This window comes from Chiloscyllium plagiosum, chromosome 26 (assembly GCF_004010195.1).
Source record: "Chiloscyllium plagiosum isolate BGI_BamShark_2017 chromosome 26, ASM401019v2, whole genome shotgun sequence".
NCBI lineage: Eukaryota > Metazoa > Chordata > Chondrichthyes > Orectolobiformes > Hemiscylliidae > Chiloscyllium > Chiloscyllium plagiosum.
The window spans coordinates 4,439,031-4,461,488 of NC_057735.1; the positions used below are offsets into that span (position 1 = coordinate 4,439,031).

General features: G+C 41.5%; 1 protein-coding gene across 1 annotated transcript in view; it reads left to right on the plus strand.

Annotated features, from left to right (window-relative positions):
• The first annotated feature begins 839 nt into the window (after positions 1 to 839).
• Positions 840 to 22,458, plus strand: part of rap1aa (RAP1A, member of RAS oncogene family a) — a 94,668-nt gene continuing 73,049 nt past the window's right edge. Inside the window, exon 1 of the mRNA XM_043716372.1 lies at positions 840 to 946. The gene's annotated coding sequence lies outside the window, so the exon portion shown is untranslated. The remainder of the gene's footprint in view (positions 947 to 22,458) is intronic.

Here is a 22,458-nt window from a genome sequence, read left to right on the forward strand (position 1 = left end):
GTGCTGCAAGACTCTAATTCATTTGGATATTGAATTTTATTAGGGTCATTTGGACTATAATTGTGTAAGAGCATTAACAATATTTGTAAATATTCATTTGAGTATTCCATGTTAATAAATTCTTGGCTGTTTTATTATTTGTTTCTATCCTGTTATTTTACTGAGTATTTTCCTGGAAGAAAAATCTCAACTGTAAAAACATTGCTTTGGACACTTTTCCACTTCTTAGTGGTGGACGTTTTGTCAGCAATCTAATCTTTTGAAACCTGCCACCTGAAGTACTTTACTGGGGTGGTTTGATTTGAATGTTTTAACACAAGTCAATGGAGCATCTGTCCCCAGTCCCTTCCCCCAAGCTAAATTTGGGATCCATGTCAGAACCATCATGAACTTTGCATGTCATAGATGCAAATGTTTGGTGTAATTGTGCTCCCTTCCTGTTTACAGAATTCCTACTAAAACCACAGTCTGCTGGATGAGTCATGTAGTCTGTGGTAATTGACTGGAATTTTGCACAGGTGAAGGTGTAGTTGCTGTGCTGGTGTGTTCGCAATGCGGTTGGCATATCAACTCAGCAGTGGGAAGTTATGTCTGTGGCTGGTCAGAATGGTGCAATGGAGGACCTTCTAGAAGTCTCTAATTCTTTTGTATATTTGGACACTTCATTTGTATGTAAAGACAAATGGTACAGGAAGGGAGAACCCTGAATGTTCTTGGATGTGCGAGACTATATTCATAACTTATATTATTAGTAGTTACGTGATACACTTGTAGGTTGAGACATGAATGTTCCATTCAAAGTGCAAAAAATCATGCAACTCAGCAATTTTGACATACTTTTTTGCTTTTTTAATTATAGAACTCTACCCATTAAAATTAAGTGGAACTATTCTGTTTTTTAAAGAATTTGCTGACATCTGAACTCCAATCCTTTGCAACCAAAGAGGTAAGTAATCTCTTGACAAACCAAGATTTTACTGACCATTTGTTACTCATTGTTGATGGATAGCCTTTATAGTCAGAATTGTGTAGACTATTTGTAGACTATATTTTAAACCAGATTGGTCACTGGGAATTTTCCACCTGTGTGCATCATCAACAGTTGAAACTGGTAGATGTGGAATTCCTAACTTTTTGGGTGAGGAGGCCTAGGTTCGAGTCTCTCATGATCCAGTGGTGGGTAATATTGCTGAGCAGGTTGTTTAGATAATGTAAAGTTGCAGTTTGGCTGTTTTTTTACACTTTATCTAAAAGAATCATGCTTGCATTAATGTAATTTGTAAAATGTCTCCAGTCTTATTTTGTAATTTGGCTATTTTCTGTTCAACATGACATTCACCAATTTACTTTCTTGGAGCAAACATGCTGCATTTTAGTGCTTTTTAAGTAGGATTATTCTCACCAAGTGCTGTGTTGAGTCTTAAGTTTATAGATTCATACAGCACAGAAAAGACTCGAGTCTGCACTGACATAGTCACCACCTAAAACTGATTCCAATTTCTTACAGTTGTCCCAAATCCTTGAATATTATGATATTTGAAGTACTCATCCACATTTTTTTTTTGATGGTTGTAAGGTTTCCAATCTCCACTACCTTCCCAGGCAGTGCATTCCAGATTCCCATTACCTGTTGAAAGTTTATCCCCCAAATTTCCTCTGAATCTCCTGCTCCTTACCCTAAAACCATGCCCCCTTGTGATTGATCGCTAAACCAAGGGGAAACAGTTGCTCTCCCTGGACCTTCTCCATATCCCTTCTAATCTATACGCCTGAAGAAAATAATCCAAGACTATCTAGTCTCCTTTATAGCTCAGCGTTGCCTGGGATGGAGAAACTCTGGTGAATTACTTCTGTATGTCTAGTGCTATCGGACCCTTCCTGTAGTGAAGTAACCAGAACTGAACATTAGTGCTCCAGTTGTGACCTGACCAGTGCTTTGCACAATTCCAACATTACATCCTTACTCTTTTACTCTATCATGGCTGAAAGCAAGTGTCCCATATGATGCCTTAACTATCCTATTCCCATACTCCTGGTAACTTCAGGGATCTGTGAATAATTACTGAGATTCCTGTTCGTCTAAGCTACCCTGTGTTCTGCTATTCATTAAGTACACTCTCATCTTGTTTCTTCCAAACTGCATCATTCTCACTTAGCAAGGTTAAATGGTGTCTGTCCATCTGACCCATCTATATCTTCCTGTAACCTACTATCACTTTGCTATTAGTCACCTTACCAATCTTGGGTGTCTGCAAATTTGCTTAACATACCTCTTCTTCCTCCGCACGCACGCACGCACGCGGATAACGAAGAGTCCCAGTACTGATCCTTGTGGTGCACTCACACAGCCTCCTACTACTATCCTTTGTGTGCCCTATATTAAGCCAGTCCCTGATCCACCTTGCCAAGTTTCCCTCCATTCAAGCAGTCTCCCATGTTGGACCTTGTCAAAAGCTTTACTAAAATCCATATAAATGACATCAACAGAACTTCCTTCGTCCCCACACTTGCTCACATCTTTAAAAAATTCTAACATCTGTTAGGCATGATCTTCTGGGTAAAAACAAGGACAGCAGATGCTGGAAACCACACACTGGATTAGTGGTGCTGGAAAAGCACATCAGGTCAAGCAGCATCCAAGGAGCAGGAAAATCAACATTTTGGGCAAAAGCCCTTCAGGAATAGAGGCAAGGAGTCTGCAGAGTTGAGAGATAAATGAGGGTGGGGGAAGGTAGCAAAGAGTACAATGGGTGGGTGGGGATGAAGATGATGGGTCAGAGGGTGGAGTGGATAGGTGGAAAGGAAGATGGACAGATCATGAGGGTGGTGCTGAGCTGGAAGGCTGGAGCTGGGGTGAGGTGGGGGAAGGGGAAATGAGGAAACTGGTGAAATCCACAGATGTCCTGGAGTTGAAGTGTTCCGAGGTGGAAGATGAGGCGTTCTTCCTCCAGGCGTCAGGTGGTGAGGGAGCGGCAGTGGAGGAGGCCCAGGACCTGCATGTCCTCTGCAGAGTGGGAAGGGGAGTTAAAATGTTGGGCCACAGGGCGTTGGGGTTGATTATTGCAGTTGTCCCGGAGATGTTCCCTAAAGCGCTCTGCTAGGAGGTGTCCAGTCTCCCCAATGTAGAGGAGACCGCATTGGGAGCAACGGATACAATAAATTATATTAGTGGATATGCAGGTAAAACTTGGATGGGTTTGGAAGGCTCCTTTGGAGCCTTGGATGGAGGTGAGGGAGGAGGTGTGGATGCAGGTTTCGCAATTCCTGCAGTGGCAGGGGAGGGTGGGTTGTTGGGAGGTGTGAACCTGACCAGGTAGTCAGAGGGAACGGTCTTTGCAGAAAGCGGAAATGGGTAGGGAGGGAAATATATCCCTGTGGGAAGGGAAATTGCGGTCTCTAAAGAAGGAGGCCATCTGGTGTGTTCTGTGGTGGAACTGGTCCTCCTAGGAGCAGAGGTGGAGGAATTGGGAATACCGGATGGCATTTTTGCAGGAGGTAGGGTGGGAAGTGGTATAATCCAGGTAGCTGTAGGAGTCAGTGGGTTTGTTTTTTTAATAAAAAAGTCTGTCAAGTCGGTTGTCATTAATGGAGATGGAGAGGTCCAGGAAGGGGAGGGAGGTGTCAGATGGTCCAGGTGAATTTAAGGTCCGGGTGGAATGTATTGGTGAAGTTGATTGCTCAACCTCCTCGCGGGAGCGTGAGGTGGCGCCAATGCAGTCATCAATGTAGCGGAGGAAGAGGTGGGGAATGATGCCGGTGTAACTACAGAAGATGGACTGTTCTACTTAGCCAACAAAGAGACAGGCATAGCTGGGTCCCATAACAGTGCCCATGGCTGCCCCTTTGGTCTGGAGGAAGTGGGAGGATTCGAAGGAGAAATTAAGGGTGCAGGCAAGTTCAGCCAAACTAATGTGTGTTGGTGGAAGGGTACTGTTGGGGACGTCGGGAGAGGAAGAAACTGAGCGCTTGGAGGCCCTGGTCATCGCGGATGGAGAAGTAGAGGCATTGGATATCCATGGTGGAGATGAGGCATTGGGGGCCAGGGAAATGGAAGTCTTGGAGGAGGTGGAGGGCGTGGGTGGTATCTCGAACGTATGTCGGGAGTTCCTGGACTAGGGGGGATAGGACAGTGTCAAGGTAGGTGGAGATGAGTTCGGTGGGGCAGAAGCAGGCTGAGACAATGGGTCGGCCAGGGTGGGCAGGCTTGTGGATCTTGGGAAGAGGTAGAATCAGGCAGTGTGGAGTCCATTGCCACTTTTAAGTTAGAATGTGCTGCTTAATTTAGCTAAAGTAAATGGTTGACTTAAGTGCGCTCACAAGGAAGCAAGGTCACACTCCACTCCTAATCCCACTCTTTAAAAATCATCTAGCTGATGTTTTGTAATTGCAGCAAATGTGTGACATAATGGTGACAGCCATGATATCCTTAACAATTGCAACTTTATTTCTTAGTTCTCCGCTGCTAGTGACATCTAGTTCAATTGATGTATGACTCCATGGGTGTCAGCATTTCAATATTTGAACAAGCCATCCTTTGAAAGCCACTGCGTTTGTGTTGGCAGATAACTTGACTGTGACAGCTGACTGTGTTTTACTGTTCTGCAGAACACTTCATTTTACTGGCTGTGCTGATTCTTGGTTTTGGACAGGTCATTATTGCTCTACTTTCTATAGTCCCTTGTTAAAGATGCAGGCTATTTTGGCCTGTTGAGTCCACACTGCCACTTAAGATGTGGTAACTGATAATCTTCCACTCCCCTTTCTTAGTTTATCCCCATAATCCTTGATTAAAATCTGGCCATCTGTTGCTTGAATACACAATGGTGCGGCAGTCCAAGGAACCTATTAAAATCCGAACCAGTTTAGACCAGGTAAATGTAGGAAGTACATTCCTGATCGAGCAATCCAGAACCACTGGTCACAACATAGGACTGTGGTGTGGAGAAATTTCTTGTCCCAAAGTGGTGAGTCTGTGGAATTCTCTGCCCCCAGAGAATGGATGAATCCAGAAGTGTTTGGCACGGTGGCACCAGTGGTTAGCACTGCTGCCTCACAGCGCCAGAGACCCGGGTTCAATTCCCGCCTCAGGCGACTGACTGTGTGGAGTTTGCACGTTCTCCCCGTGTCTGCGTGGGTTTCCTCCGGGTGCTCCGGTTTCCTCTCACAGTCCAAAGATGTGCAGGTCAGGTGAATTGGCCATGCTAAATTGCCCGTAGTGTTAGGTAAGGGGTAAATGTAGGGGTATGGGTGGGTTGCGCTTTGGCGGGGCGGTGTGGACTTGTTGGGCTGAAGGGCCTGTTTCCACACTGTAAGTAATCTAATCTGTTCAAAATAGTTTAGTTCTTTGTGACCAAAGTTGTCAGTGAAGGTGGGAGCAGGGTACTGAATTAATAATCAGCCATGATGGTATTGAATGGTAGAATCTGCTTGAAAGGCTGAATGACATATTTATGTTCAACAATGCCTGCATCTGCAGTCCCTACAGTATGCTTGTACAGACTCAACAGCTTCAAAATTCCCTAAATCTGTTTTAAATTGGTGACTCCCTACTTTGAGACTCTGAACAGAAGGCAGAGGTGCTCTCTCCCACAACCTATTGGCGCTCAATCTTCAAGAAAATCAGAAATTGTTGGAAAATCTCTGAACTAGCAGCATCTGGAGAGAAAGTAGAGTTAACATATCAGGTTCAGTGACCCTCCAGAGCTCTGAACGTCTTTCAGAACTTAAATCTTTGATTAAGGTCGCATCCTTGTTCTTCCAAATGCAAGTGCAACCTACTCGTATACTGGGAATCAACCCAGTGAGCCATTTTCTGGACTGCCTTCCATGCCATTGGTACTTGGATGAAGGCCCAAAGCTGTTCAGTATTTCAGTTGTAGTTTGGTGTATGGTATAGTTTAAGCAAGACCTCCTATTCTAAATGGGTTTATTTTGCTTTGAACTAATTCCATTTGCCTGCCTTATTACATAATCTAGTTGCTAGATTTTAATTCATGAACAAGGACCCCAAGCCACTCTGCATCTTTCTCTTGTTGTTTCATTAATGTTTTTCTAATCGACCTGTTCTGAGATGTTATTACAGACCTCTGGAACAGGTGAGACTTGGACCTGGGCCTACTGGCCCAGGGGTGGGGACACTAGCACTGCACCATGAGGGCCCTTCTGCAGCTTTCTTCCAGTTTCTTTCCCCATTTTAATCTGCTTTTCTACAACTGCCAAAGTGCATAACTTCCATTTCCCATTCACTTCATCTGTCTGTATCCTTCTCTTAGGTCCTCTTGTCTTCCTCATTCTTTCCTTCCCACCCATTTTTGTCACCTGCAAATCTGGTGATCTAACATTTTGCTACCTTTATCCAAATATTAAGACGTAAGTAATTGTGGCCCCAGCCCTGATTGCACTGGCATTCCTAGTTACAGGTTGCCATCCTGAAATTGTCCCATTTACTCCAACTGTTGTGATTTTTTTACATTGCAAATATACGATCCTTAACACTGGACTCTTAAGTAGCCTTATGCACATGTATCTTTTTTATCAAATGCCTTTGGGAAATCCATTGTCCCTTCATCTCCCCTTCTTGCTTCTTAGAATTCTAATAACTTTGTCAGGCATGGTGTCCATTTCAGAAAACCATGATGACTCTGCTTGCTTTTTATATATTACGAATGCTCTGCTAGTCTATCCTTTTTCAATAGACTCTACATTTTCCCAATGACAGATGATAAGCTAAATGGTCTATAAGTACCACTTTGTCTCCTCCTTCACTTTCCTTGAATGAGGGTGTTAATTGGCAGTTTTCCAGTCTTCAGACTTTTCCAGAATCTGAATGTCATTGATGTACTGTCCGTAGCTACTTTCTAAAATGGCCTAGGATGCATTTTATCAGGTCCAGGGACGAATCTGTCTTCTGCTCCATTTAGTTCCCCTGTTTTTTTTTCCTCTCATGATGGTTAGTTTGCTTATTTCTGTCCCCTTTAAGATCCCAACAGACATTGGTTTTTGATTTCCCCAACAAACAGCTGTAATAAGTAAAGGGCAGTATTTCATGTTAAAACTTTATCTTGCTACAGTAAAAATACAAACTTCATTTAACAAGCAACTAAAACCCTTAAAGAAAAAGTACTTTTGCAGTGACTAGAACGATCAAAATGCCTTGCAACCTCTTGTGTCCCACACTCCTAGAAGTTGTGCCATTTTAAAAAGAAAAATTTGCATCTTTGGCTCATTTCACATTGTCCTAGGTTACGATTTCAAGTGTCCTTCCACTTGACCAGAGTTTCCTAGGTATGATCATGAGGAAGGTCTCCCTTGATAACTCCTTGATTCTTAAATCTTCAGGAGTCCATTTTTGTTCTGTTTGTTTTTCAGCATAAACACATTCCTACAAGCATTCTGGTTCATAAACATATCATCTGCATTGTCTCATTATAGCAGTGCCTTCCAACTTTCCTGATTTTCCTCACCAGTTTTTTAAATTCGTGACCTTGAATTGTACACCAAAGAAAGTAGTCCTTACTCTGCCTTCAAAACTTCTTTCAAATGAGAGAATTTAAAAATTTTTTAAAGTGCTTTCATAATTTTAATATCCATCTTGATGTCTCTTCTAATAGAGATAGTTGCAAGACTGTAGCTACTAGGACTATGGTTTCCATCCTTATTATCAGTTGCCTGCGCAATTCAATACTTATCTCATGGGGTCCTTACACTTGTGCACTCTCGTCCTTTTGACCTTGTTTTTTACATACTGGTCATTATCTCTTGACTGTTATGCTAAATATACATATTTAAAAAACAAACAAACTTTGGCTTCTATGGGTTTATGGGGCAGCTCAGTGGTTAGCACTGCCTCCCTCTGTGCCAAGGACCCAAGTTCGATTCCAGCCTTGGGCATCTGTGTGGAGTTTACACATGCTCCCGTGTCTGTGTGGGTTTCCTTCGGGTGTTCAGGTTTCTTCCCACAGCCCAAAGACATGTGGGTCAGGTAAATTGGCCATTCTAAATTTCCCATATTGTTAGGTGCGTCTGTCAGAGGGAAATGGGTTTGGATGGGTTGCTCTTCGGAAGGTTGGTGTGGACTTGTTGGGCTGAAGGGCCTGTTTTCACACTAGGGAATCTAATCTATGGATTTATCCACTATTTCCCTGCAGATTTACTCCACTGTGTATTTTAATCCATTTCCTTTAAAACCTTTTCTGTTGAGTGTTCCCATTCTGGCAAGAATAATGAAGATAATAGACTAGAAGAGTAGGGGCCATTTATGTTCCAGCTATTGACCTGGCTTCAGTTGATTTGGCTATTTGGCCTTAACATGTGTATCAGTTCTAAAATCTTAACCCATCATCCAAACATCCCCTTGCCAAGACTATGCTTTTAAAGTTATCATCCAGCAAATGTTAACATTTTGCATCATGTCCACATGATTCCAAGTACAAGCAATGCTTCTATGAAGTGGTGTCTTGGCAGCAATTTCTCCAGAGTTCCCATATACAGCATAGTGGAATTTGGAGTAATATTATTACATTTGTAATGGCTGTTCAAAAGAAGTGCAAGCTTGGACAATGCCACAGTCAGGATTGTAACGATAATGTTCACTGCTTTTTTCCATTTTCTTTGAATAACCATTGGCTGGTTCAGCAACATTGCAAATGTGGTGTAACTTTTTAAAGGATGTTAATCTTGTGCTCAGCTGTGCACTCCTATTCAGATTAGAATAAGTCAGTCGTTTCATTCTTTAGTATGTTTGCTGACTTTTTTTAAAAATAAAAAAAAAATTCCTTTGTGAAAATTGCAAATCAGTGACCTTGCTGATATTCAGGTTCTCTTTCTACTATGAATGAGAGCGAAGACTCTTGGGAATATTTTGTTACACAATGTTCTCAGATATTAATTTTTGTTTTAAGAAAGGAAATAGACTAAATATTTCCAGTCTGAACAATAGATCAGAAGATTGTAGAAGGTTGAATAATATCTTCTTCAATTCAATGTGACTATGTAGCTGTTAAAACTCCTTTTTAATACTGTTCTTGATTTATGAATTTAACAGAATACTGGAGGAACTTTTGGTCTGGCAGCATGTGTGGTTAGAAATAGTTAATATTTTAAGTGATATGACTTCAGTTCTTAGCAGTGAGGTATACTTTTACAAGCCCATTTTTAGGTGCCTTGCATTAGGAAGAATGTCACCAGACTGGGAGTCATGCAAAAGGGAAGCCTTTTTATCAATGTTGGAAGAGTAGTTTCAACAAGTTTTCATGAGGATGTGATTGTTTATAGTTGCATATTTCTAAGATGACAATAGTTTGCGATATCTCTGAATTGCAAACAGTACTGCCATGATCCATCTATTCATGTAAAGTTGCACCTGTAACACAATCTTTCTTTTTCTAAGATGAAAACATGGTCAAGCATATCTTTTTGTTTCTGTAACTTGGGGTCACATTCAGATTTAGATTCCAGTGTTTCTAATGCCTCAGCCATTGCTATTCAATTATAGCTACTTTGGATGATATTGGACATTTTTTCTTTGAATTTACCAGAAATGAGTGATCAATCATATTCTTGATTTCTTTATTGGGGACGGTGTTGTAGTTATTTATACATCACATCTGAAGCAATATTCCAAGAATGTTTTGCTGTACCAAATGGTGGCATTGCCCAGCCTAAATTGACATTCTTATGTGCAAACGGGCCATTTAACACACCAGTTCATAGCAATATTTATGCTCCACTTGGTGTCTCCTCCTTCCTTGTAATAAACCTCTTCTCCCCCTTATTTGCTTAAGTATCTTATATTTTAACCTGTAAAAATTTCATTAGTCTCAAATTAACTACGTTTGCAAAACAAACTCGTGACAAATCATTCTTTTCTATTTTCGATACTCATCGTTTTAAAACACTGGGGATAGGTGCATTGGGTTTCAACTTTGTTAACATTAAAGGGAAAATAAGGTTCAGATTTGTTTGGGTTGAAGATTGTTTGTGGAATTCCCCACACCTCATTAGTGTAGAAATAAATTTCACATTTTAAATCCACTTCTCTTCAGAATTAACTTGAAAATAAGTGTTGCTTGGTAAATGAAGTTTATACAAGATCACCACCGCCTAGAGAAAAGCTTTAACTTGGCAGCTGACACCAAAAAGTAATGTGTTTTTTTCCCTACAGGTGACCATACATTTAAAAATGTACCCTTTGACAAAATCCGGCTATACCTCTGTCCCACTCCTAAAATGAATCAAAATGAACAACTTTCAGAACAGATTAATGGGCTATCTTCGCTAACTAGGGTGATTTTTAACAATGCAAATTGATGTAATTACCAGGAAGTTAAGTTTCGGAAGAGGTATACTTATCTGTTTCTAGCATGTACTTGTCTGAGTTATTACATTGTAATTATATTCAACAGTAACGATAAGGTTAACCTAAGTTTTCAAAGACAGACAAAAGTAGGACTGGAGACCTAAATGGAAACATCTAAATTTAGATCAGAACTAGGGAAAGGAGAGAAGACAATCTACTTGGTTTCTAACCGGGTATAAAAAGATTATTGGGAATATATAAAATAATTAAATGCAGTGAAAAAGTTACAGTATTGGGGCAGGGGAAATTTGATGGGATAAATCCACATTTAACTTTTTAATGTCAGCAATTGATAAGTGTATGCCATAAAACCTTTGAAGAGAAACCAATATCTCTGACTCCAATTGTTGCTGTGATCAAATAGCTGGTGATTTTTTTTCTCTCCTGAATCTGTCAGCAGTAGAAATTAACTTGACAGTTGTTGAATGACTTGCAACGTAGATGTGGACTGTATAACTTTAGTGTAATCTATTAGTTATGGCCATTAATACAATGGAACATTTTTGTTACAAACTATCACAACGTAACATATTAGCAGGGTAGAATACATACTGGTCAAGCCTGCCCCATCATTGATAAGATCATGCTGTCAGTTCCCTTGGAGTCTAAAATATTGACCGTATTGAAGGCTGAGTAATAAACGAATGAGCACAATGAACTTGGATTCAGCCAGCGAAGATAAAAGCTGTACGTTCTAATCCCTGTTTATCAGCATCTGGTAAAGAGCCTTGCAGATCGCACTGCTTCAGACTTTTTAAAAATTATTTGAGAGTTTGACTAATCAACAAACTGGGCAGTGATTTCCAGAGGCCAATCACCTGGGTGAAAGGTTTTCTGTCCTGTCCTACTATCCCTGTACCGATCACCTTACATCTGTGCTCTAGTAATTGACCTCTTCACTAGGGGATGGTAGGGCTTCCCTGTCTGCTGTATACAAGTCATTCATTATTTTATACAACTCTATTATTATCACCCCTCAGCTTCCTCTATGCTAAGAAAAACAGCCCCTTTCCAATCTTTCCTCAACTATAATTGAAGTTCTGACGACATTTAATTACATTCTGAAAAGGAGATTTATAGCCTTCCTGTAATGTGACCTTTTGAGTTTTTAGTTCCAGCATCACATCCCTGTTGTTAACTCACCCAATTTGTTTTATTACTTCATGGGAATTTGGGAGTCACTGGTTAGACAAGAGATGAGCACGTTTGTGGTCTCGAATCGCAGGTCAGACCTGATCGTGATGACAGACTTTCTTTCCGATTAGTTCACCAGGTATGTTTTATGACTAACAATAGTTGTGTAATTGCCATCAGACTAACTTTAAAATTCCAATTTTAATTTAAATTTCAGTATGTCATTGGAAGTTAATTTGGTTTGAAGCCTATATAAATATTAGCCTGGTCAATTGATTACTAGTCCACCACATTACCACTGTCATTCTATCCCATATGTTGCCTTTACCATCTTATGTACTTGTTGCTACCTTCAGGGACCTATGGACATGCAATCCACTGACTTTACTTCTCCATATCCCTGTTTGTCTTCCTTTGCTTTGATGTCTCCAAAAGCTCACCCTCTACTTTCCTGACATCAATCCCAGTTGCCACTTGTCTGCCAATCAACAAAATCATTATCTTGCTATAGTTGCCTGCTATACTTTTCACTTTTGATTTCCTGGCAAGTTTGTGTCCTCTGCAAATTTCCCAATTACACCTCCACGTCGCATACTCCATTTGTCGCCTTAATTTCCTACTTTTGTTATTGGTAAATCTGAGAACCTTATCCTGTCTCTCTTATTAGAAGTCAGTCGAGTGTGGTGCTGGAAAAGCACAGCAGGTCAGGCAGCATTCGAGGAGTAGGAGAATTGATGTTTTGGGCATAATCCCAAAACGTCTATTGTCCTGCTTCTCTGCTGCCTGACTGCTGAGCTTGTCCATATCCCACACTCCGCTTTGATCTCCAGCATCTGCAGTCCTCCCTTCCCCTATTTGAAATTACTCAATTATAAATGACCAAACTCCTGCACTGACTGGGTACCCCTCTTGCAAGTCTGTCAACCTGAAAATGACTTCATTCTTTTTAAGCAATTCTCTCCATGTAATGTAAAACTGAACCACATTGTTATAACAAGCTTGCATGTGGCATCGCTTCAAATATACTGTTTCTATTTTATCTACTTTGTTTTAAACACAGGTACAACTAACAAGTCTGAGATTAAACACTTTTTTTCCCTTCCATGAAACCAAGCTAAGAGCCCTGCTGCTGCTGCTTTAATCGGTTCCAGCACTTTCCTGATTACCTGAAACCAATTGCTTTCACTTTTAAATTAGAGCCTGTAGAAATCTTGTGGAACTATTTGAAGTTGACTTAATTTACATATCATCCACATGAATATATTTTTATCATCCAAATGGTAATGGAACAACTTCAATTACTACTTTATAAGTTATTAAAAACAATGAATTTTTCCTGTCTGATCCAAGCTAAGAGGATAATTGTCAGAAGTAGTTGTGCAGCTCCATGTACCTCCATCCAACTTTTCTTTTACATACCATCTTCCTCTTTAGTCTCCGATGGGATAAATCAGACATAAAACTAAGAATTGTTGTGATGCTGGAAGAGGACATTTGGCTTATCTCCACCAGCTGTTCAATGTGCATTCTGAATTGAGCAAAAGAACACAAAAACAGTTGCTGGAAATTTGAAATGAAGTGCTGGAGAAACTCCACAGAACTCAAGGGTCATTGATCTCCACCTTCTACTGTAGAAGGAGACGAGCTAAGAAAGAGGAGTATTGTGTTCAGCTCCTTGGGACTGCATATCATTCAATAAGATCATGGCTGATCTGCTCAAGGTCTCAATTTGTTTCATGCCTGCTGTTCAAAGCCTTCAACTCCTCTGACCTAATCTCCACAACTCTGGAGATAAGACACTTGCTACCACCTAAGACATTCTTTTGCACCTCCATTTTAAATGTCACCCTATTCTGTAAAGTTCCCCAACTCTGATTTCTTTTTACTCTGTAAAGCCTCCTTTAATCTAATGTCTCAAGGTCATGCTTCACTCTTCTAAACTCATGAATAAAGGATTTACCTGCTTAGCTGTTCCTGATAAATTAAATTAATCCCTTTATTCCAGGAGTCAGTCTTGAACAGCCTCCCATGCCATTATCTAGATTAGTGGTGCTGGAAAAGCACAGCAGGTCAGGCAGCATCAGAGGAGCAGGAAAACTGATGTTTTGGGCAAAAGCCCTTATCGGGAATAATGCCATTATATGCTGCCTTAAATGAGGACCAAAACTACATGGTACTCCAGATGTGGCCTAACCAATACCCTACCAGTTATAGCAAGACGTGTCTGTTTTTAAACTCTAACCCCCTAATGATGATGGCCAAAATTTCACTGCCTTAATTGCTTGCTGCATCCATTAGCTGACATTGTTTCCTGAACACTGACACCTCAATCCCACTGTGTCGCATGTTTTGGAGACTCCATTTTGAACAAAGTCTACCTCCCTTGCTCCCTTTGTTTCTACCAAAGTGCATACCTCACTTACCTACTTTAAACTCTTGCCAAGAAATTACCATCTCACTCAAGCTATTTATATCCTCTTGCAGGTTCATTATGTCTTCATCACAACATGGCCTCCCACCTATTTTTGTATAATCAAATTTTGAGTACTCTACTCCCCTCCCTCTTCCAGGTTAATATCTTAAATAATTGCGATCTTAGGACTGATCCTTGTGGCACTCCACTGGTTGCATCTTTTCACTGAAAAGGAACCATAATTCCTGATTCTCCATCTTGTGTTAAGCAATTTTCATTCCATGCAAAACACTACCTCCAATACTAAGCTTCTATTTTCTGCAGTCACCTTTATGTGGGGCCTTTTGGAAATCCAATTAAAACTGCAACTACAAGTTTGCCTTGTAATATCCTCTGAGCTTGTGCAACTTTGTCAAATGTGATTTTCTCCTGCCCCCAGCCATGTTAACTGATTGCATTATGTTTTTTTAATGTCTTGCTGTTTTTGTCACTCCTGATAGAGACTAACAACCTTTCCTCCCATTATCACCTTGATTATCTGGTCCATTTGGGACATTTTAATGACATTTATCTGCTCCCCTTTCATACCCTTTTCATGCTGTTCATATTCAGATAGTCAGTCATTTGACCTTTTTGAATGCATTGGTTGACTCCATCTGGATGTGTGGTGACAGCAGTGCATTTTGGACCAGATCAGACTACTTGTGCAAAGGTTTTGTTTTTCCACTGCTATATATTTAATCAAATCACATTAAATCTCATTTGAATCCTTGTTTATGAAAAGGACCAGCTTCCTCTTATCTACTCTATCCAGACTCCATAATTTTGAAATTCTCCCAGGTCTTTCTCTGGCTACCCAACCTGTCCAATCTATTCTCTCAACTGAAGTTTCTAATTTTTGGAGCTGTTTTTGTAAATCTCATGTGCTCAGTCCAATCTTTTGTGACATCCTTCCTATAGTGTCTTGGTAAAGAGTTAAGTGCAACAATTTAGCTAAATTGTGAAAGTAATATCAGTAAATTAGATTATGCACTTTAATGCTAACTTGAGACTCAAAACACTATGCTAAATTGAGACGACTTAAAATTTAGACAGTTGCACATTCATGCTTCAAATGACTAATACAAGGTTGCTGAAAGTGAGCTAAATTTGGAATTGTGGGTCAAAAACTAAAGTAATTTTTACGAATCATTTTTGATTGTTTTGTAACACTTGCTCACTCCTGCCAATATGACTTTTTGTTAGTGATATGTTGAAATGGTCAACATCAAACTTTGTTTTGCAAGGATAGATCAATGTTGGACTTTTGGAATAGTTTCTTTTGTGGTCAGTAGTAATTTTGGCAAACTAAATTTGAGTGCAGTTTGCCAGCACTTTTAGCTTGGTTCTTTTCATAGTAACTGTTGCAATACTAAGTTGAGGGCATCACGTTCTGAATCCAGTGACAATGTAAATCTGGTGTAAATTAAAACATACAGAAAACTAAGTAGTCAAGACAGTAGATGTTGGGACAAAGTCTCTACTAGCAATGGAAACAAAGACCTGAGGGCACAGGCTTAGAGTAAAGGAAGACCTTGTAAAATGGAGATAAGGAGAAACTTCTGCCAGAGAGGTGAATCTATGGAATCCATTCCAAAGAAAGCTGTGGAGGCCAGATAGAGTATATTTAAAGCTGAGTTAAATAGGGTTATTGGGTATCAAGGGTTATGGGAAGAAAGCTGAGAATGGGGTTTTTAGCCATGATTATTAGCCATGATTTGAATGGTGGTGCAGACTCTGGGCTGAATGCCCTAATTTCAGGTCCCATGTTTTATGGTCTAAGCAGCATGCTTGACTCAAGTTTGCCCATCAACTAAGGCGCAAGCCAAGTGTTTGGAATATTTTCTTATTTGTATTGATGTCTGCAGCTAGGTCTGTCTTGTGGTGCAGCACCTGCTCCGGACCAGGTGGTGTGGGTTTAAGCCCCGCTTGCTTGAGAGATGTGTAATAACATCCCTAAATAGGTTTATTAGAAAAATAGGTTGATTTCTGCAGCTCCAAAAGGTGTAGCTTGTTCCATAATAAACAGTCCTCCACAAACTCAGCAAATCTGGTAGCATTTGCAGAGAAGCCTGGATGTTTCTAATCCAATATAACTTCAGATAGCTTAAAACTGAAATTCTCAGGACCTGATTAGGTGTACCCTAGAACTCTGGGAAGCAAGAGAAGTGATTGCTTGGCCCTTGCTGGGATATTTGGATCATCGCTGGTCACAGGTGAGGTGCTGGAAGACTGGAGGTTTGCTAACGTGGTGTCACTTAGGGGATACAAAAAAGCCAGGGAACTATAGACCAGTGAGCCTGATGTCAGTGGTATGCAAGTTGGAAGGAATCCTGAGGACAGGATTTATTTGCCTTTTGGAAAGGCGAGGACTGATGTGGGATGGCCAGAGTCGTGTGGGAAATCATGTCTCAAACTTGATTTGAGTTTTTTTTGAAGTAGTAAGAGAATTGAGGGCAGAGCAGTGGCTGTGATCATATAGAACATAGAACATAGAACATAGAAGAATACAAGTTACTAGGGCTATCCCTACTCCCCTTTTTGAACAAGGGAACCACATTTGCTATCCTCCAGTCTTCTGGGACTACTCCTGTAGACAAACAGGACATATAGACTTCAGTAAGGCATTTGACAAGGTTCCTCACAGTAGACTGGTTAGCAAGGTTGGATCTCAAGACAGAGTTGGCCATTTGGATATAGAACTGGCTCAAAGGTCGAAGACAGACAGAGGGTGTTGCTGGAGGGTTGATTTTCAGACTTGAGGCCTGTGACCAGCAATGTGGCAGATGGAGTTTAATCTAGATAAATGTGAGGTGCTAGGAGAAAGTGAGGACTAGAGATGCTGGAGGTCAGTTGAATGTGGTGCTCAAAGCACAGGTCAGACAGCACCCGAGGAGCAGGAGAATCAACGTTTCAGGCATAGCTCTTCAAGAGGAATGAGGCTTGTGGGCCAGTGCTGAGATAAATGGGAGGTAACTGGGAAAGAGGTGGGAGAAGGTGATCGGTCAGAAGGGGCAGTGATGGACTGGTCTGGAGGGTGGTGCTGAGGTGGAGGCTTAGAACTGGGATAATGTGGGGGGAGGGGAAATAGGAAGCTGTTAAAATCCACATTATCCCATGTGGTTGCAGGGTCCTGAGGTGGAATGAAGTAGTGTTCCTCAAGGCATCGGGTGATAACAGTTTGGAGGCACAGGGCCTGCATGTCCTTGAGTGGGAGGGGGAGTTGAAATGTTCAGCCATGGGGCGATGGAGTTACACACCCCATTCCTGATGCCTTTCCCTGCCACAGCAGGAAATGCAAAACCTGCACCCAAACACTCAACTCACCTCTATCCACTGCCCCAGGTGGTCCTTCTACATCAGTCAGAAATTCACCAGCACCACTACCTATGTCATCTACTGCATCTGTTGTATTTGGTGTGGTCTTCTCTACATCAGGGAGACAGGATGCCACCTTACGGGTCGTTTTTAGGGGAATATCTCTGGGACACCCACACCCACCAACCCTACCGCCCCTTGGCTGGACACCCCTCCACTCAAGGGCATACAGGTCCTTGACTAGCTCCACCACCAAACTGTTACTACTTGATATCTTTTTCTTCTCTTCCCCCACAAGATTATCCCAGTCACAAGCCTCCCAACTCAGCACTGCTCTCTGGGACCGTCCATCACTGCCCCCTCTGACCTATCGCCTTCTCCCTCACTTTGATCCACCTATCACTTTCCCAGCTACCTCCCCTCAGCCCCGGCCCACAAGCCTCTTACCTGATGGAGGGCTTATGCCTGAAATGTCCATTTTTCTGCTCGGATGCTGCCTGACCTGTGCTTTTCCAGCACCCCACACTCTCAAATTTGAGGTTCTGTATTTTGGATAGGCAAATCTGAGCAGGACTATTACATTTAATGGTAAGATTGAAGGGTAGGGAGGAGTGTTGCTGAACAGACCTTTGGAGTGCAGGTTCATAGTTCCTTGAAGGTGCAGTTACAGGTAGATAGGATAGAAGCATTTTGTATGCTTTCCTTTATTGGAAATCTTTGAGTATAGGGAGGTCATGTTCCGGCTGTCCAGGACATTGGTTAGGCCACTCTTGGAATACTGTGTGTAATTTTGATCTTCCCTCCTATCTGAAGGTTGTTGTGAAATTTGAAAGGGTTCAGAAAAGATTTACAAGGATGTTGCCAGGGTTGGATGATTTGAACTACAGGGAGAGCCTGAATAGGCTGGGTGCAGTTTTCCCTGGAGTGTCAGCTGAGGGGTGACCTTTAGAGGTCTATAAAATCATGAGGGACTTGGATAGGGTAAATAGCCAGGGTCTTTTCCCTAGCGTGGGGAGCCCAGAACTAAGGGCATAGGTTCAGGGTGAGAGGGGAAAGATATATAAGGGACCTAAAGGATAGATTTTTTTCAGAGGGTGGTGTGTGAATGGGATGAGCTGCCAGAGGAAGTGGTGGAGGCTGGTAGAATTGCAACATTTAAAAGGCATCTGGATGGGTATATGAATAGGAAGGGTTTGCAGGGATATGGGCCTAGTGCTAGCAAATGGGACTGGATAAAGTTAGGATCTATGGTCAGCATGGACAAGTTCAATTGAAGGGTCTGTTTCTGTGCTGTACGTCTCTATAACTGCCATTCTGACCAAATTGGCTGATGCATTGTCAGCAGTGCATACCACATGACATAGCAATTAATTTTTCATTCTTTTTACTCAGACTATTCAATGGTGCTGGATTGAAGCTTTTCTCCCTCTGTGTTTAGTGTAAATGCGTGTGACAGTAAACCCTTCAATCATCAGAAGGCGATTCAGCACATTGAGTTACTGTGCAGCAATCCTGGCTGATCTGAACCCTCAACTCCACTTTATTGCCTTTCCCACTAACCCACTATTTCCACCACTGATTTTAAAGTTATGTATCTCTGTTTGGTTCTCTTCCTGAGGTTTCTCTCAAGATGCAATTTACACACACCAACTTCTGCAAACATTTAAAGTTTACTAAAGTTAGTACAAGCTGGGTGCCACCACCACCCCCCCACCCCCTCCTTAGCTGCCTTCACAGGTGTGCGGAGTAGAGTCAGTGAGGCCCTGAACAAAGAAAACAAATCCCCTTTATATAAGTCAGTTGGCAATGCTTACAGATATTCTGGCCACTCTCCCACAGTCAAATGCCACTCGAGACAACCCCCAGTTATTTAGTCACAAGTTAGTCCAGGTACTGTGGTGGAATGAGCGCATCCTCTGAGCATATGCAATTGCTAATTCCCAATATTGGGGGATAGTTATGCAGATGGTCTCCTGGCTCAGTGATTCCCTAAGACAAAGCAGGTGCGACATACTTCTGGCCAGAACGTGTTTCTGGATGGAAGAGATTGAATTCTAGTATAACTTTACAATAGCAGGGGGGTAATAGCAAATGACTGTCTAAATGAAGTGTAAATTACAAAGATCATCTGCAGTCTTTCATGATTGTCACCCCCAGCCAAAGACAGTGTAGTTTAACCCTTTAATATTACATTAATGTCCAGAGATTCCTATTTTTAATCTTTTAACATTGTTTCTGCATTGAATATACTTAACAAGTCTCAACAGCGCTGGGCAGTAAAGAATTCCACAGAATCACTACTAAATGAAGAAATTTCTTAACTCAGTTTAAATGTATGACCCCCTAAGTGAGATTATGCCCCTTGCTCCTACACTTCTGCATTTTCTGCATCTATCCTGTCAGGCTGTTAAGAATCTTTGTATTAATGCAAGCACCCTTCTCCTAAATTTCAATGAGTATGTGGAGTTCCAATCTAGTCACCCTCTCAAGACAGACCCTCCATTCCTGGTATCAGCCTTGTGAACCTTCTCTGGACTGTCTCCAATGCCACTATATCTTTTATTTTTAAATAAACTGCCTAGAACAGTTCAGTATTTCAGTTGTGGTCAGACTAATACCTTGGCTGCTTATTTTTATACTCTATTCTCTTTTGAAATAAAGAGCAGCATTCCATTTACCACTGAAATTTGGATTCTAGCTTTTTGACTTGAATATATTGCTGTTCTTTCCATTACACTGGGCTAAACTTCTTCCTGATAGTGGATTTGTATGCACCACATGGAATGGCAGCAGCTTAATGTGGCTCACTCCTTTAGTCCAGCTCAGCAAGAATGAGAAATGTTGGCCTTGTCAGCAATGCCTATATTCAATCAACAAAATAGTTTTAAAAAAATTACTCCAGTTGTGAAAGTATCCAGATCATTGGTTGGATGATAGTCATTCAACTTGGGCTCCCTAGCCTCATAATGCTGATCGTGCCTAATGCTAGTCCTGTGCAATGTGTAACCAAAGTTGTCTTAAACCTCTTACCTCCTTGCTTACTATGATCTGCCTGTACTGCTCATGAACTTTGGTACACGTGACAATAAATCAATCAGACCTCTAGGTACTTATCTTTTTGACCTTGGATCAGAGTAGTTGTGGTAACAATGAACTGTGGATGTGGAATTTTATTTCCAGCACACATTATTAATAACTGACCTACTTGCTGCCCAGATTTGAAGTAATGAGCCAGTCTCTGGGCTTCAGTTTTAGTTCTGTGATGTGACACTTTGCAACTCATAAGATCTCTTTTTAAATCCTTTCTGACATGTTGCTTAAGTGTGCTTTCAAATGCAACTGGCTAAACTTTGGCCCTGAGTCATCAATCTCTGGAGCCCACCTTCAACTTTGCCATCTAAAATCATTGCTTTTGTCTCGAATTAGCTTTACTACATTATCCTTTGTTCATCTGACTAGTACTACTTCATGTCTCAGCTGCAAGTGACTGAATGCCATATCCTGCACATGCACGTACTTTGGTCCAACTTGTCCTTGACAGCCAGATATCCGAACCTAATCCAGTTCCATTGGCCAGCATTTGACCCGTAATACCTCTAAAGCCTTCCTATTCATGTACCCATTGGATGCCTTTTAAATGCTGTATTTGTACCAGCCGCCTCCACTTCCTCAGCTAGCTTGTTCACACTCCACTCTACACTCACCACTCTGGAAAAGATTGCATGTTGGGTCCCTTTTTAAATCTTTCCCCACCTCACCCTAAACCTATGCCCTCTAGTTCAGGACTTCCCCACCCAGGGAATAGGCCTTGTCTATTTCCCCTATCCATGCCCCTGATGACCTTTTATAAGCTTGTATAAGGGCCGCTCTCAGCCTCTGCTCCATGGAAAATAGCCCCAGCCTGTTCAAACCCTCTAGTCCTGGAAACATCTAGCCCATGAATACATATCAAAGCATCCAGTTAACACCAGGGGACATAAGAGTCAGCCATTTAAGACTGAGATAAGGAACTTCTCCACTCGAAGGTGAGTCTATGGAACGCTCTACCCCTGAGCTGTGGTGGCTCAAGCATTGCATGTGCTCAAGATAGATCAGTAGTGATGTAGAGAATGAATATTGTTTGTAGATGTGGAGCCAGTTAAGCAGGCTATAGGGAGAGGTTGAATAGGCTAGGGCTGTTTTCCCTGGAGCATTGGAGGCTGAGGGGTGACCTGAGGTTTATAAAATAGAGGGGCATGGATAGGATAAATATAGTCTTTTCCCTGGGGTGGAGGGAGTCCAGAACTAGATGGCGTAAGTTCAGGGTAAGAGAAACATGAGACCTAAGGGGCAATGTTTTCACGCAGAGGGTGGTATGTGTATGGAATGAGTTGCCAGAGGAAATAGTGGATGCTGGTATAATTGCAACATTTAAAAGGCACCTGGATGGTATGTGATTAGGAAGGGTTGAGGGATATGGGCCAGGTGCTAGCAGGTGGGGCTAGATTGGGTTGGGATATCTGGTCGGCATGGACAAGTTGGCCTGAAGGGTCTGTTTCTGTGCTGTTTTAAAAGCAACCATGTCATAATTGACATTCAATCAAGTTCTCTGTTTTCATGTTGGTTGAAAGAGAAATTATATGGATATGGGAGAACTTCCCTGCTGTTCGTCTTCAGTTTCACAATTAGTCTTTTAACTAAAGTTTCTTGCAGAAGTGTATGTGAAACTATATTTTGAAATTCTCAGGTCTTTGGCACCTATCTGTCAACTATTGTTTTTCCTTTAAATGGAAGAAACATTGTTTGGAGTGTTGTAATGGTGTTCATCTGCAGTGCACATTGCTTTTGTTTTTGAGACCATTTGTCAGTTGGCATCTCTGCAGTCAGCTGGATATGAGAGCAGTGGTACATAATGATGCACAGTGGATCCTAAAATATGAGCCTGCAATCTCGATCTCTATTTTTAAGCTGGACCTGATTCAGCTATATAGTTCTTAATCTTGTGATGAGATGAAATATATGAACAAATCAACGGCACACCATGGGCTCACCCATCTCTGGACTCCTAGCAGGAACTGTAATGCAAAGATTAGAACAAACAGTCTTGCTGCAAATTCAACCCAAACTCTGGGTCAGATATGTGGATTTCACCTTTTGTAATCATTAAAAACACAAATAGAAAACACACACTGGATCATCAACGCCACACTCTCAGGAA